Source organism: Salvelinus fontinalis, chromosome 5 (genome assembly GCF_029448725.1).
Source record: "Salvelinus fontinalis isolate EN_2023a chromosome 5, ASM2944872v1, whole genome shotgun sequence".
Lineage (NCBI taxonomy): Eukaryota > Metazoa > Chordata > Actinopteri > Salmoniformes > Salmonidae > Salvelinus > Salvelinus fontinalis.
Window position 1 is genome coordinate 38,143,322 of NC_074669.1, and position 16,049 is coordinate 38,159,370.

General features: G+C 42.2%; 1 protein-coding gene and 1 long non-coding RNA gene across 5 annotated transcripts in view; one reads left to right on the forward strand and one right to left on the reverse strand.

Annotated features, from left to right (window-relative positions):
• Positions 1–16,049, reverse strand: part of LOC129855548 (microtubule-associated serine/threonine-protein kinase 2-like) — a 270,030-nt gene that overhangs the window by 224,805 nt on the left and 29,176 nt on the right. The gene's annotated exons all lie outside the window — the stretch shown is intronic.
• Positions 10,845–11,539, forward strand: LOC129855552 (uncharacterized). Its single transcript, XR_008759523.1, has 2 exons — positions 10,845–10,947; positions 11,169–11,539. It is a non-coding gene; the product is annotated as an uncharacterized LOC129855552 (long non-coding RNA).

Genomic DNA, 16,049 nt, shown 5'->3' on the forward strand with positions numbered 1-16,049 from the left:
CTACCATCAGCAAGGGCATTGAAGATGAAACGTGGCTGGGTCTTTCAGCATGACAATGATCCCAAACACACCGCCCGGGCAACGAAGGAGTGGCTTCGTAAGAAGCATTTCAAGGTCCTGGAGTGGCCTAGCCAGTCTCCAGATATCAACCCCATAGAAAATCTTTGGAGGGAGTTGAAAGTCCGTGTTGCCCATTAACAGCCCCAAAACATCACTGCTCTAGAGGAGATATGCATGGACGAATGGGACAAAATACCAGCAACAGTGTGTAAAAACCTTGTGAAGACTTACAGAAAACGTTTGACCTCTGTCATTGCCAACAAAGGGTATATAACAAAGAGATAAACTTTTGTTATTGACCAAATACTTATTTTCCACCATAATTTGCAAATAAATAAATTAAAAATCCTACAATGTGATTTTCTGGATTTCTTTTCCTCATTTTGTCTGTCATAGTTGAAGTGTACCTTTGATGAAAATTACAGGCCTCTCTCATGGGAGAACTACAGGCCTCTCTCGTGGGAGAACTTGCACAATTGGTGGCTGACTAAATACTTTTTTGCCCCACTGTATAGGTCCTGGATGTCAGGAAGCTTGGCCCCAGTGATGTACTGGGCTGTACGCACTACCCTCTGTAGCACCTTACGGTCGGATGCCGAGCAGTTGCCATACCAGGCGATGATGCAACCGGTCAGCATGCTCTCAATGGTGCAGCTGTAGACCTTTTTGAGGATCTGGGGACCCATGCCAAATCTTTTCCGTCTCCTGAGGGGGAAAAGGTGTTGTCGTGCCCTCTTCACAACTGTCTTGGTGTGTTTGGACCATGATAGTTTGTTGGTGATGTGGACACCAAGGAACTTGAAACTCTCAACCTGCTCCAATATAGCCCGCCGATGTGAATGGGGGCATGTTCGGGCCCCCATTTTCCTGTGGTCCACGATCACCTCCTTTGTGGGAGAGGTTGTTATCTTGGCACCACACTGTCTCTGACCTCCTCCCTATAGGCTGTCTCATCGTTGTTGGTGATCAGGCCTTCCACAGTTGTGTCGTCAGCAAGCTTAATGATGGTATTGTCGTGCTTGGCCACGGAGTCGTGGTTGAACAGGGAGCACTGTGTGTGGAGTAAAGGTGGTCTAGAGTTTTTTTCCCTCCGGTTGCACATGTGACATGCTGGTAGAAATCAGGTCAAACGGATTTAAGTTTGCCTGCATTAAAGCCCCCTGCAACTAGGAGCGCTGCTTCTGGATGAGCATTTATTTTTTACTTATGGCCTTATACAGCTCCTTGAGTGCGGTCTTAGTGCAAGAGTCGGTTTCTGGTGGTAAATAGACGGCTATGAAAAATATAGATGAAAACTCTTGTTCGACAGTGTTGTCTACAGCTTATCATGAGGTACTTCCTTAATATTAGACATCGTGCACCAGCTGTTATTGACAAATAGACACACACCCCCACCCTTTGTCTTACCAGACGTAGCTGTTCTGTCCTGCCAATGCACGGAAACGCCAGACAACTGTATATTATCCGTGTGGTCGTTCAGCCACGACTCGGTGAAACATAAGATATTACAGATATTATATTTTTAATGTCCCGTTGGTAGGATAGTCTCGAACGGAGCTCATCCAGTTTACAATCCAGTGATTGTACATTGGCTAATAGAACGGATGATAGAGGCGGGTTACCCACTCACCCACGAATTCTCACAATGCACCCTGATCTCCGCCCCCTGTATTTCATTATTTTCTTCAGTGAATGACGGGAATTTGGGCCTTGTCTGGGAGCAACATTATATCCTTTGCGTCCGAATCATTAAATAAAAAAAATCTTTGTCCAGTTTGAGGTGAGTAATCGCTGTTCTGATATCAAGAAGCTCTTTTCGGTCATAAGATGATAGCATCAACATTATGTACAAATTATTTTTTTAAACACACACAAAATAACACAATTGGTTAGGAGCCTGTAAAACGGCAGCCAACCCCTCCGGCTCCATTCTACATCTACATTAAGTTGAAACTGTAACATTAAGTTTAAACTGTAACTATAGGCCACTCACAAACATTCAATGTAGTCTTTGTAAGCAAGTCCAGTGTATATTTGGCCTTGTGTTTTAGGTTATTGTCCTGCTGAAGGGTGCATTTCTCTCCCAGTGTCTGTTGGAAAGCATTCCGTTTCTTTTTATCTTAAAAAACTCCTTGGTCCTTGCCGATGACAAGCATACCCATAACATTTTCCAGCTACCACCATGCTTGAAAATACAAAGAGTGGTACTCAGTGATGTGTTGGGAGTTGCCCCAAAAATAACGTTTTGTATTAACACATTTTTTGCAGTTTTACTTTAGTGCCTTATGGCAAACAGGATGCATGTTTTGGAATATATTTTTTTCTGTACAGGCTTCCTTTGATTTCACTGTCATTTAGGTAATTATTGTGGAATAACTACAATGTTGTTGATCCATCCTCAGTTTTCACCTATTACAGCCATTAAACTCTGTGACTGTTTTAAAGTCAACATTGGCCTCATGGTGAAATTCCTGAGCGGTTTCCTTCCTCTCCGGCAACTGAGTTAGGAAGGTCGCCTGTATCTTTATAGTGACTGGGCATATTGATACACAATCCAAAGTGCAATTAATAACTTTGCCACTCTCAAATGGATATTCATTGTCTGAATTTTTTAAATATTTACTCATCTACCAATAGGTGCCCTTCTTTGCGAGGCATTGGAAAACCTCCCTGGTCTTTGTGGTTGAATCTATGTTTGAAATTCCATGCTCGACTGAGGAATCTTACAGATAACTGTATGTGTGGGGTACAGAGATGAGGTAGTCAGTCAAAAATCACATTAAACACTATGATTGCACACAGTGTGAGTCCATGCAACTTATTATGTGACTTGTTAAGCACAATTTTACTCCTAAACTTATTTAGGCTTGCCATAACAAAGGGATGGAATACTTATTGACTCAAGGAATTTCAGCTTTTCATTTTTAATTAATTTCTAAACATTTCTAAAAACATAATTCCACTTTGACACTATGGGGTATTTTGTGTAAAACCAGTGACTTTCTGAAGGCACAGTAGATGACATAGAGAGAGAAAGAGACGTAGAAGACCCCTTAATTAGAGACGGACACATTGATTGGATAAAGGAAGCTCCGCTTGCTAGGCTCCATCAATCCCTGCATGCAATCAATCACCCTGTAAATCAACTACAACTCTGGGCTCTGGGTGCCTGTTATCAACCAAAGACAGGGGAGGAGAAGAGGAAAGAGGGGTGTGTTTGTGTGTGTGGCCCATAAATAAAGCCACTAACTGCTCACGACTACGCGACCGAGCCCAGTATGAATTAAAGAGCCTGATGTGTGCCAATCTAAAGCAACTTGTGGAAAATCAATGAGTGTCAATTCTGGGGAGGGAGGGGTGGTAGAAGACAGAAGGGAGAAGGATGTGTTTGCATTTTGTGCCCGTGACTATGTTCAAGATTAAACTCTGCTGAACAAGAGGATTGAGCAAGGGAGAGGAGAGGGGGAAACGATAGATATAGAGTGAGTGAGTGAGTGAGTGAGTGAGTGAGTGAGTGAGTGAGTGAGTGAGTGAGTGAGTGAGTGAGTGAGTGAAGCAGAGCTCCCCAGTTCCTTCAGAAGGGTATACTACAAAGAAAGATCAACAACTTATTTCATAATATTTAGTACATTTTTTTTTATAAAGATAAGCTTGAAATATTAATGGTCTGATTGACCCAACTAACCAAAAACAAAGTTTAGCTTTCCTAATGAACCACAAAATGAGTAGTTATTTGTATTTATTTATCAAAGCTAGCTGGCTAACTCATTGATCCTACTTTGTAGTATATCCCAAACAAATTATTTACAACAGAGGTACACAGGCAACACACACCCCCCTCTCTTCCCCAAATATCACATCAAGGCAAGCCACATCAAGCCACTGCAATTTCAAACACAAAGACATTTCTAACATCAAAAAGTTGACTGAAAAAGTATAAACAAAATGAAAGCACAAAAACACTGGCAGCGACAGCTTTGGGGGCGTAAAGAAACACAATCATGAAAATATGAAAGCAGCAATCAGCAAGCTGTTGGTTTGTTTGGGGCTCTGAGGTCTGTGTTAACTTGATACTTTATGAAAGGCTTTCTGACCAGAGCCTGAATAGTTGGTCTTGTTCCAGTAAACATATAGATCATAGAGGAAGAGCCTTCAGTAGTACCGCTGTGGAGGGAGGGAAGAATCTGTTCAACACGATCAACAGGTTTGAATAATACATTTGTGTTTGTGCTTAAAACATACCTGCTCCGAGGCGCAGCGGTCTAAGGCACTGAGGCGTCACTACACTAGGCGTCACTGAGTGCTTGAGGCGTCGCTACAGACCCGGGTTCGATCCCAAGCTGTGTCACAACAGGCCGTGACCGGGAGTCCCCTAAGGAGGCGCACAATTTGCTCAGCGCCGTCCGGGTTAGGGGAGGGTTTGGTCGAGGGGAGGCTTTACTGGCTCATTGTGCTCCAGCGACTACTTGTGGTGGGCCGGGCGCCTGAAGGCTGACTTTGGTCATCAGTTGAACAGTGTTTCCTCAGGCACATTGGTGCAGCTGGCTTCCGGGCTAAGCGGGCAGGTGTTAAGTAGCGCGGTTTGGCAGGTCATGTTTCGGAGGACACATGACTCGAGCCTCGCTTCTCCTGAGCCCATTGGGGAGTTGCAGCGATGAGACAAGATCGTAATTGGATCGCAATTGGATATCACAAAATATATATACAGCTCTGGGAAAAATTAAGAGACTGCTGCAAAATTTTCCGTTTCTCTGGTTTTACTATTTATAGGTGTGTGTTTGGGTAAAATGAAAATTTGTTTTATTCTATAATCTACTGACAACATTTCTCCCAAATTCCAAATTAAAATATTGTCATATAGAGCATTTCTTTGCAGCAAATGACAACTAGGCCTCTCCAGGTCTCGCACCCACAGGGAAATTTGGTGGAGGATCGGTGATGATCTTGGGGGTGCTACAGCAAGCCTGGAATCAGGCAGATTTGTCTTTGTGAAGGACGCATGAATCAAGCCACGTACAAGGTTGTCCTGGAAGAAAGCTTGCTTCCTTCTGCTCTCACAATGTTCCCCAACTCTGAGGATTGTTTTTTCCAGCAGAACAATGCTCCACGCCACACTGCCAGGTCAATCAAGGTGTGGATGGAGGACCACCAGATCAAGACCCTGTCATGGCCAGCCAAATCTCCAGACCTGAACCCCATTGAAAACCTCTGGAATGTGATCAAGAGGAAGATGGATGGTGAAAAGCCATCAAACAAATCCGAGCGGCTTGAATTTTTGCGCCAGGAGTGGCATAAAGTCACCCAACATCAATGTGAAAGACTGGTGGAGAGCATGCCAAGACGCATGAAAGCTGTGATTGAAAAATCTGGGTTATTCCACCAAATAATGATTACTGAACTCTTCCTAAGTTAAAACATTAGCATCGTGTTGTGTAAAAATGAAAATGAGCTTATTTTCTTTGCATCATTCGAGGTCTGACAACACTGCATCTTTTTTGTTATTTTGACCAGCTGTCATTTGCTGCAAAGAAATGCTCTAAATGACAATATTTTTATTTGGAATTTGGGAGAAATGTTGTCAGTAGTTTATAGAATAAAGCAAAAATATTCATTTTACCCAAACGCACACCTATAAATAGGCCTCTTAATTTCTTCCAGAGCTATATATATATATATATATATATATATATATATATATATATATATATATATATATATATATATATATATATATATATATATATATATATATACACACACACAGTACCAGTCAAAAGTTTGGACACCTACTCATTCAATAATAGTGAAGACATCAAAACTATGAAATAATACAGAATCATGTAGTAAGTGTTAAACAAATCAAAATATATTTTAGATTTTAGATTCTTCAAAGTAACCACCCTTTGTCTTGAACTTTGCACACTCTCAACCAGCTTTGACAGTTTCTTCAAGTGCAGTCGCAAAACCCATCAAGCACTACGATGAAACTGGAGTTACATTCGAGTTACCAGCCTCAGAAATCGGCAATTAACTGCACCTCAGATTGCAGCCCAAATAAAGGCTTCACAGAGTTCAAGTAACAGACACATCTCAACATCAACTGTTCAGAGGAGACTGTGTGAATCAAGCCTTCATGGTCAATTTGCTGCAAAGAAACCACTAATAAAGGAATAAGAGACTTGCTTGGGCCCAGAAACACGAGCAGTGCACACTAGACTGGTGGAAATCTGTCCTTTGATCTGATGAGTCCAAAATTGAGATTTTTGTTTCCAACCACCGTGTCTTTGTGAGACGCATAGTAGGGGAACGGATGATCTCCACATGTGTAGTTCCCACCGTGAAGCATGGAGAAGGAGATGTGATGATGTGGGGGTGCTTCGCTGGTGACACTGTCAGTGATTTATTTACAATTCAAGGCACACTTAACCAGCATGGCTACCACAGCATTCTGCAGCGATACGCCATCCCATCTCGTTTGCGCTTAGTGGGACTATCAATTGTCTTTCAACAGGACAATGACCAAAAACACACCTCCAGGCTGTGTAAAGGCTATTTGACCAAGAAGGAGAGTGATGGAGTGCTGCATCAGATGACCTGTCCTCCACAATCACCCAACCTCAACCCAATTGAGATGGTTTGGGATGAGTTGGAACCGCAGAGTGAAGGAAAAGCAGCCAACAAGTGCTCAGCATATGTGGGAACTCCTTCAAGACTGTTGGAAAAGCATTCCCGGTGATTACCTCATGAAGTTGGTTGAGAGAATGCCAAGAGTGTGCAAAGCTGTCATCAAGGCAAAGGGTGGCTACTTTGAAGAATCTAAAATATATTTTGATTTGTTTAACACTTTTATATAAAAAAATGAAATAACATACCAGCTCCCAAATCAGTCAGTCAGCTACGAGCCAAACAAAGACAGCTCCTGCTATTGATTAGAGCTGACACAGGAAGCTGGTGAGAGGAAAATAGAAAAAGAGGGAAAAGTGAATCCATTCAGAGACAAAACATACATACATACAAAACACCTCCTGATAGTTGCCAAGGCGACGCGGGGTGTCTTTTGATTGTGCATGCTGTGTGCTGCGCCAGCTCTGTGGAGACATAGATATGGTCTCAGCACTCCTAGGCAACGGAACGGAATCCAGGAGTGGCATCTTCTTGACCCCACATCAACACTGCAGCCTGTGCTGATTAGAGTGAGATTAAGAGACAGACCAGCTCAGGCATAGCTGATGGGTGATGTGGTTAAGCGGGGGAAGGATACGGCTCTGTGTGTGTGTGTTGTGACGGCCCTGAATTTGTCTGAACCGTCTCAGTGCTTCTCCTGCCGATGGGGCGCTTTCCTTTCAACTCTATATTAAAAAGCCAGCATCAGCTGCGCAAAAGGGTTTGTGACAGTGGCGCAAGTGAGGACGTGTTCAACCCTCAGCTTGGAAGCTTGTTGATACCCAGTTTGTTTTGTTGTATTTAAAAGTACTGTAGCCGTGTTGCAAGATCAACCAGTATCTTTGTTGGTCTCCGCTGTACTCTGTGGCATTTCTCCATTGGAAATCTGGTGGGCAGATTGGATTGTCTGATTGACAAAAATTTTTACATACGGTATTTCATTTGTTTTAGTGTGATTTATAGTGTGTTGGTTTATGTGTTCTGTTGTAGGTAAATACTACTGAGATTTCTGATAACCTTTATTGTGTGTGGAAGGGGAGTTTATTGCAATCTGATTGAAGGAATGAGCCCGGTTTTTACGTATCACATTCTGGAGGGACAATTGCGTGACTGAGGTCACTTGGGTTCCCTGCACTCTTTTACCGGGCTGGACATTTTTGTTATGCCCGAGGTACGGGACATTTACCAGTGAACCAAGGTTGTTTTTTTATTTTTGTGACTATGTGATTCACTGATTATGTGATTTATTGTGATAATACATCAAACACAAAAGAAAAGGGATATTTCAGTTATTTCCGATGTTTTAAAGGTTTCTGAAAAGTGTATTTCCATATTGACTTTTACATGAGTACTTTGAATTGGTGTAGACTTGACGGACCAGACAGGACTCAATCCCTCACAAACAAAAAGGAGAAATGTATATTTCCTCTGGTAGACACAACCTACCTGGCACCCTTAACAAACAAAAACCTTAAGTCAAAACTGTTACAGTGTGTGTGTGTGTGTGTGTGTGTGTGTGTGTGTGTGTGTGTGTGTGTGTGTGTGTGTGTGTGTGTGTGTGTGTGTGTGTGTGTGTGTGTGTGTGTGTGTGTGTGTGTGTGTGTGTGTGAGAGAGTGAGAGTGAGAGTGAGAGTGAGAGAGTGTGTTCAGGTCAGTTACTGAACTTTCTCTCTCCAGTGAATGGCATGTGGTCCGTTCAGTCAGCGCTATACATCAATAAGGTAAGGCCCCTTCCACTTCCATCACCTCCCACACCAACAACCCAGGCATAGAGCCTAACCAGCCTAACCAAAGGATTGTAAGGGAAATGAACAGGAATCGCCAAACCCACCAAAAGGTAGATGTATTAAGGTAATAGAAACTCAAGAGTGTAGTATTTCTGTTCTGAGAATGTCACAATAACCCTTAATAAAAACATGTTCATTTCCTCCCATTTGTTACTCAATGTCATTCTCCAATCACCTTGAAGGCTGAAAATAGACCAGACTCATTCCAGGTTCATTAATTTATTCCTTCCCAGCAGTAGCAGACAGACGGGGAGGGACAGGCCCTGAAGCCTGGGGCACGGGTACAGCTGTGCCAGCCATGTGTGCCCCCTTGCCTGGCCATCAGTCTTCTGCTACAGCTTCTAGTTCCAGACCCCCTAGCCCCCACACTGGGCTAAACAGAAAGGACACAAAGCCCCACATTCACACAGTACACACAGTTGCTCTGCTCTTGTCCCATCTTGATTACTATACGGTATTGCACTTACTGTATTGTTAAGTGCAGCAAAGAAAGACCTAGCAAAGCTGCAGCATGCCTTGACTAACATCAACAACATGCATGCCAGTCTTTCCTGGTTGAGGGTTGACAAGATATTAACTGCTTCTCTTTTAGTTTTTATGAGAAGTATTACTGTAATGAAAATAATCAAATAACATTCAGCTCAGACATCCATACATAACCCACAAGACATGTCACCGGGGGTCTCTTCACAGCCCCCACATCCAAAACAAAACAGCAAACAATTTTATTAAAGAACATCTCATGGAATGGCGGGGACCGAGGGAACACACACACAAACACACGCACACATTTTTTTTTAGCTGTTTTGTTTGTATATCTTTGTATTTCAAATTTGTGTGACTGTCCTTGTCTATCAGTGTTTTGTTATTTGTCATGTTTTGTGTTTTTTGTGGACTCCAGGAAGAATAGCTGCTGCCGTTGCAAAAGCTAACGGGGATCCAAATAAACAGTACACACACATCTAACCATGGAACTAGATGGATGTGAATGCTGGAGCCCAGTGTACTGTCTGCAGGTGAGTCTAGCGGTAACTGTCTCCTACACTCTCAGTCCTTCCTCTCCAAGGGCACTTCTAGTGCGAAGGTACCACAGCGGGAAATGAGACACGCTGCTTTCCTCTCTGCCCATCCCTGAGTCCCCATTCTCGTCCCAGGTACAGAGACACAGCCAGGCCCTCTGTTCTGTTCTACACCCTACCTCAAACACACAGAACACAGAGCAAAAGCAGAGAGCTAGCCTAGCAGATAAGCTAAGAGGTTAACTGGAGAGTGGAGACATCTGTGGTTTCATCTGACTTGAAATGTAATATGCAAAGTCAAATTTTCATAGGCCTACATGTCCTAGAGTTCTCAAAGTCTAAGGACTTTAATGGATAACTAGTTAATCTAGAATCCCATTGCCCATCGCAGAGTTGTACAAACAGAGAGAGCTCCACCCCTCATTAATGTCTGCTAAATCAAAGCCCTTCCATAGCATGTCCTTATAGAGATGGCAATGGAAGCCAGATAGTGCCTTGGAATTAATCCACTGTTTATGTGAGCTACGCTGAGGCCAAGCCTCCTAGTCCTAGATAGCTACTAAAGATGGATAACTCTGATGCACACTGAACCCGTGCCCACACACACCTCTACAGTCAACAGCACAGCTGCCTGCAGGTGGCCTTGTTTGGAGAGAAATCCAAGGGGTAAAACATCAAGACCCGGAGAAAGGGAGGGAGAGAAGGAGAGAACAAAAGACAAAAGGGGGAGGATAAGTGAGGAAAGGCGGTAAAGAATCAAAGCAAAAGACTGTTCTCACTAGCTAACCACTACCTTGTTCAATGGTCACAGTCAGAGGCGACAGGCCATTATGGAACAGCTGGGGGTGGTGGTTACGGAATGAATGGAATGACAGCCACTGTGTGTTAATACTGTTAGTGTTCAGGTAGTGGTGTGTTGGTGGAGGAAAATAGAGAAAAAATGTGGTTTTCATGGTGAGAAAGTAGAGTGTACAATGTATGAGCGATTAATAGAATCCTACTGGCAATTACCACCGTCACAGGTCACCACAATACAGATCTATTTCATCTATTTCTAAGGGCTTGGGATCCAAGGGTTATCGTTTTACATGTAATCAATGAAATGCTACTAACATCAATAATTCATGTTAGGAGAACTCAGAAGGCTCCTATGAACAGAATCATGAAACCCAAAGAAAGGCTTTGGCTGAAGATACCGCGGCACTGCCAAGCACAGATCATTTCAGCTGTAGCTCATAGACCTTTTATAAAAACGCTTTTTGAAGAGGAACGGAAGTGAACCTTGGAACCCAAAAGAACTTCCGGTGCATTTGTAAACAGCTGCTCTGTTGTGGCCGTAAACAGTTTAACACTTGCCTGCATGGATAGTAACGTTAGCAGCAGGAGGTGTCGGCACCAGGATAATGTGTAGCACACGGGTAAGTCGTTTATAATATTAACCATCTATTTCTAGGTAACGTCAAGATAGACAGACATCCAATATCTGCTAAAAACAATGTATTGGCTACCTAGATTTCCAGGTCGCAAAGAGAGAACTTTGACAATAGAAAAAAACATAATGCAACGAAATATCAAATGTTACATCACTTCAGAATATTAAAGCAAGTCCCGGTCTAATTTCTATGTTTCCTAACCTCAGACATAGAGACCTGTGAACGCTGCTAAACCCGGTCTACGGATGAAGGGCTCAAAGAAAGTTCCAAGTCCTGGAGAGACTGAAGGGTATCTCCAATGGGTTATATATGCTATTGGTTTAGTGTTAGATTTGGTTGTGGGACGATAAAAATATTGTTAAAAGTAACAATGCATTGACCTAGAACATGCATAGCCAACCTTGCTCCTAGAGATCTAGCTATTGGGAGCGCAGGTTTCTGTTCCAGCCCTGACATTCTGCATATTATTCAATTAACTATTCAATCATCTCGTTTTGGAGTAAGATGGATGTCTAAACCCGCGAACCCTTTACCATCTTTGTATGATATGAAATAAAGTGTTGATTCTTTGAATTAAGTATAGTAGTCAGTGAACATGTTTGTCTGTTATTGGATTGTCACTCATTTTGTCTGATATTGCACAGATTTGCAGCTGAAGCTGATGTCCTTGATCATTGGTGTAGGTGTAACAATCCTTGTATAGCAGACCTAGGGCGCAACCACTGTCCACAACAGCACTTCATACCCACAAAGCAGTGTCCATTATCCTACCAAAACCGTGATCTTGGTTGGGCAAGGATAAAAGTACTTCAGGGCAGGTGACATCACCACACAATGGCTACTAGGGCTTTGTCTCACTTTATCTTTCCTTGATTACTCGCATCCTATTTCATCACCTGTATTGTATCGCAACTGGTCCCTCCCCACTGGCCTTCTGCTCCATTGGGTGTTGAGAAGGCGGCAATGAAGAAATTAAGGAAGGATGAACTGAGAAAAAGCCGAGCACTCACCTGTCAACTATCTCACATGTGCTACACACTCACTCTGCTACACCCACTGACCTCCTCCATCTCCTCATCAACCTCAGCGGCCAGCAGTGCAGACTGTGAACTGAGTCAATCTAGCATTTAATTCTGCTACATCGACTCAGATCACACATTCGGCAGCTGAATTATACTGTTGTAGGAGGAGGTGAAAGCGGGTGACTGTAGCAGAGGTGAGCTGCAGGTGAGTTCTAGTAGCCCCTGATGTGATGTCACCCCCCTGAGACTTGAAGTAGCGTCTCCTCCTCCTACGCACACTCACTAGACTATGCATTATATACACACAGTATACACACACACACGCTCACAAGACCCACACACATATTTGCATACACTACATATGCACACACACACGCATACGGACACAACACAAACACATATACATACACATTACACACACTTTTACACTCATCATTTGCTGCTGCTACTCTGATCTTTATTTTACTCTTATTATCTATCCTGAAATCTAGTCACTTTACCCTGCCTTCATGTACATGTCTACCTCTAACTCTGCACATTAATCTGCTACTGATACTCCCTGTATATAGCTCCATTCTTGTGTATTTTATTTCTATTTCTCTTGTTACTATTTTACGGTAAAGTCTACACCAGTTGTATTCGGCGCATGTGATTTTTTAAACATGAATGTATCTATGTTTTAATACCATAAGCATCTCAGCTGTGGGAGGATCTCCTCCTGCAATGTTGTGCTGATTCTGCTACACTTACTGTCCTCCTCCTCCAGTGGTTGGAACTCATACATTACATTGCTACTTTGCAGCCAATGTAAAAATGACCCTTCACTGTGGTCACTCCTCGGGGTATTTGTCTCGTGTCCACTATCCATTTTCTCTATTTGAAATGATACTATTAGAAATAGGAAAAGCCCTCACACATCTGAGATAACGTGTGTGTGTGTGGGAGAATCATTTGCTAATAACTTCAAAGAAAATATAAGGCTGATAATGGCAAGATCAGTGTGTGGGTTTGTCTTTTTCATTAGACAATTAATTTGGCTAACCATGGTTGAAGGATACCAGATTTGACTTCTACAGCTACTGCAGCTCATGCAGTCATGAAATGGATTAGTGCAAGCCCTACCCTTGTAATGAAGGTAGGCCTTAAGGATGACATGCACAGAGACATTATTAGCAAATATCACTATCACAAAAGGTGTGCAGAAAGGAATATTTACATGTTTTATTTTCATTTCAAAATACATGTCGCTTGAAATAAAGTTACAATGTGTTTGCTTTATGTTACGTATAACCCTGGTGTAATTATTATCAGTTCAACATTATCACCACAAGGTGTCAGCACTAGCATTTGTATTATAATCTAGCTTTACTTAATGCAAACAAACCGGTAGCTAGGTCTCATAACGTGAAGTCGATAATACATGCCTACCACGAGCTAGTGGTTTATTAAAACTACAGTTTCTTCATTGAAACTAAGAGGGCAATACACCTGGGTAAAATATAGTTGCATTTTGAAGGAAGCAGAAGACGACCTAGGAGAGACAGATTGGTGAGGGGGGAGAGAGGGGTTGATGTAAACATTGACTGTCAAACATTGGAATTGTATGCTAGCTAAATTTAGTTAGATTCATTTCTCTCACGACAGCCAACAATATATCTAGCTGGCTAACAAGGTAAGCAGATCTTTCTCTACCTTTACATCACGCTAACTCTGAGGTTATTTGCTGTGCTAGCCAAATGTAGCCAACACCACCAGAGCAAACGGATAATAAACAGGAAATAAACATTATCTGAACATTCTGTTTAGAGAATCTGGTAGAAACAAGTCAATGTTTGTATATAACTAATTTGTTCCATTTTTTGGTTAGATAAATAAATACGAGCCTGTTATTTTGTGCTAGCTAGCTGACTAGCTATTCTGCCCTACCAAGCAAAAAGGCAATAACTGCTAATTTGGTTGAAAATGAGTTAATGTAATTTTTGCTACATTAAATACATGCTTAAATCATGTGGACAAGTATCCTGCCTCTTGTATTGTGTTTTGGAGAAAATGGGGGTCATATTAAAAGTAACTGCATAAGGTTACTGTGAAACCAAGGTAAATAAAAAAATAAAAAAATCTCAGTTCCACACTATGAGCAGTTACTGCCTTTTTGCTTGGTAGGGCAGTATTATGGTGAGCTGCAGTGCCGGCTGTTTACTAGGGAACCTCTTGGTTGCGCATGCATATACAGTAGAATGGTGTTATTGCTTTGACAGATGAACAGGTCTATACTAAGTATTGAAGGGGTAGGAAAGGAGTATTAAACCTATAATATTCATTACATTCTCTTAATGTCATCTAAAAAAACAACATGTCATCGTTTACAGTGGGAGTATGACAGAAGCCTAGCAAAACTATCAGCTAGGCTACTTCAACAGCCCACCCTCCCCCTTTTCCCCATTTTAATATGCGCTGTCTTCAAAAGGCAGACTGGCAGGATTACTTTGCTGGAGGAGAAAGTGCACATTTCCACTCAAGCCTTAATCTCTGCTTGTGTAATTTACTCGTGGGAGAAAAATAAATAAACAATATAACAATAAATAAACACAAGGCCCAACACAACGCACATCAGCCAATTATTTCCGAAAAAAATGTGTTGCCTGGAGCCATGAATGATGTTGTGCTTTCTTTTCCTCCCGTTGCTCCAAATGTCCACTGATCTCAAGCAGACGCTTTTAATTCTTCATACCCATCGGGGGGGGGTGGAAGGGAAGTTAGAGACCAGATCAGTCTCTGAGACCCGGGTAATTAACTAAATATAGACAAACAGGAGAGTGGAAGTAAAACAGCTCAACTCTGTTCATTAGTTTCCACAATCCTGGATGGATGGAAGAAACCTTTGGCTAATGGAATTAAACAGAATAACATGGCTGTATGCAGTGGAAAATAAATATAATTTATTGGACCTCTCTTACCCTTTCTACTAAACTTTAATGCTTGACTGGTGGAATAGAGGCCCCTATTCTGTTGGTAAGAAAGCCCCTGTGTAAAAGTAATTGAGCAGTGGAGGATGAGAGAGGGAGAAGAGAGAGGGATATGCAGAAGCTACTGGTAATTACAGCGGTCGTTATGGCTGACCTGCCGCCCAGGAACTCGGCACACAGAACACACTCACATTTCGTCCAATTAGAGTTTGAGTTCTGCCACCCTGAGAAATATTCAAAAGGTCGCATCTCCGACAAACCAGGAGAGAAGATTCTGAAGTTATCAGGACAGAGGTGACCACTGGCAACGCATATGGAATATAAATAAGAACTGGGATGACGATGACACACACACACACACACAGTTGTCTTTGTCTCATGTACAAACAAGGCCTTTTGTTCTCTGGTAAAACTTACTGGGGTCAACCTGAGTGTTGTTATTGTTTGACTAGAGTTCAGAGGAATTTGTCTGGTTGTTTAGTCTCATATCACACCTGTGGGGTGTGAGATGTTACAGACAACGTTGGTTTTCACCAATGAGTAAGTCTGTTATGATGACCATATTAGTGCCACACTGGCAGTCACGAGTCATGACGGCAGTCAAATTCCACGTGACCGTTTAGTCACGGTAAATAGGCTTCTCCAAGCCTTGAATCTGCTGATGGTCATTAGTAGCCTACCGAACTTGCTAACTGCCTGGTATTCAGCACTCTATTGTCCCTCTAACCAATAAAACACTTCATGAGAGCCTATGAGCTCCTGTTGCGCAACATTTCTATAGGCTATTCAATTCCGTGAGAAAACAGAGTGATGGCCTCTATTAAAAATAAAATTATCTGTAGACTTAACCTACTATTTATTTCTCAACTTTACTAAATGTTAAGCACATTGCTTCTCTTTATGACAAGAGTATAGCCTACCTGGCTGGCATGAAAATGAAACACGGTAAAAGTGTCCTCCATTCGCTATGTAAGTGCCTAGATTACATGTAAAAAATTTGCGCTGCCTATTTCGAGACAGGTGCATAATAGTGGTCTATTCTAAAATCAAAACAAATTTCACACATATTTACAATACAGTGCATTCGGAAAGTATTCAA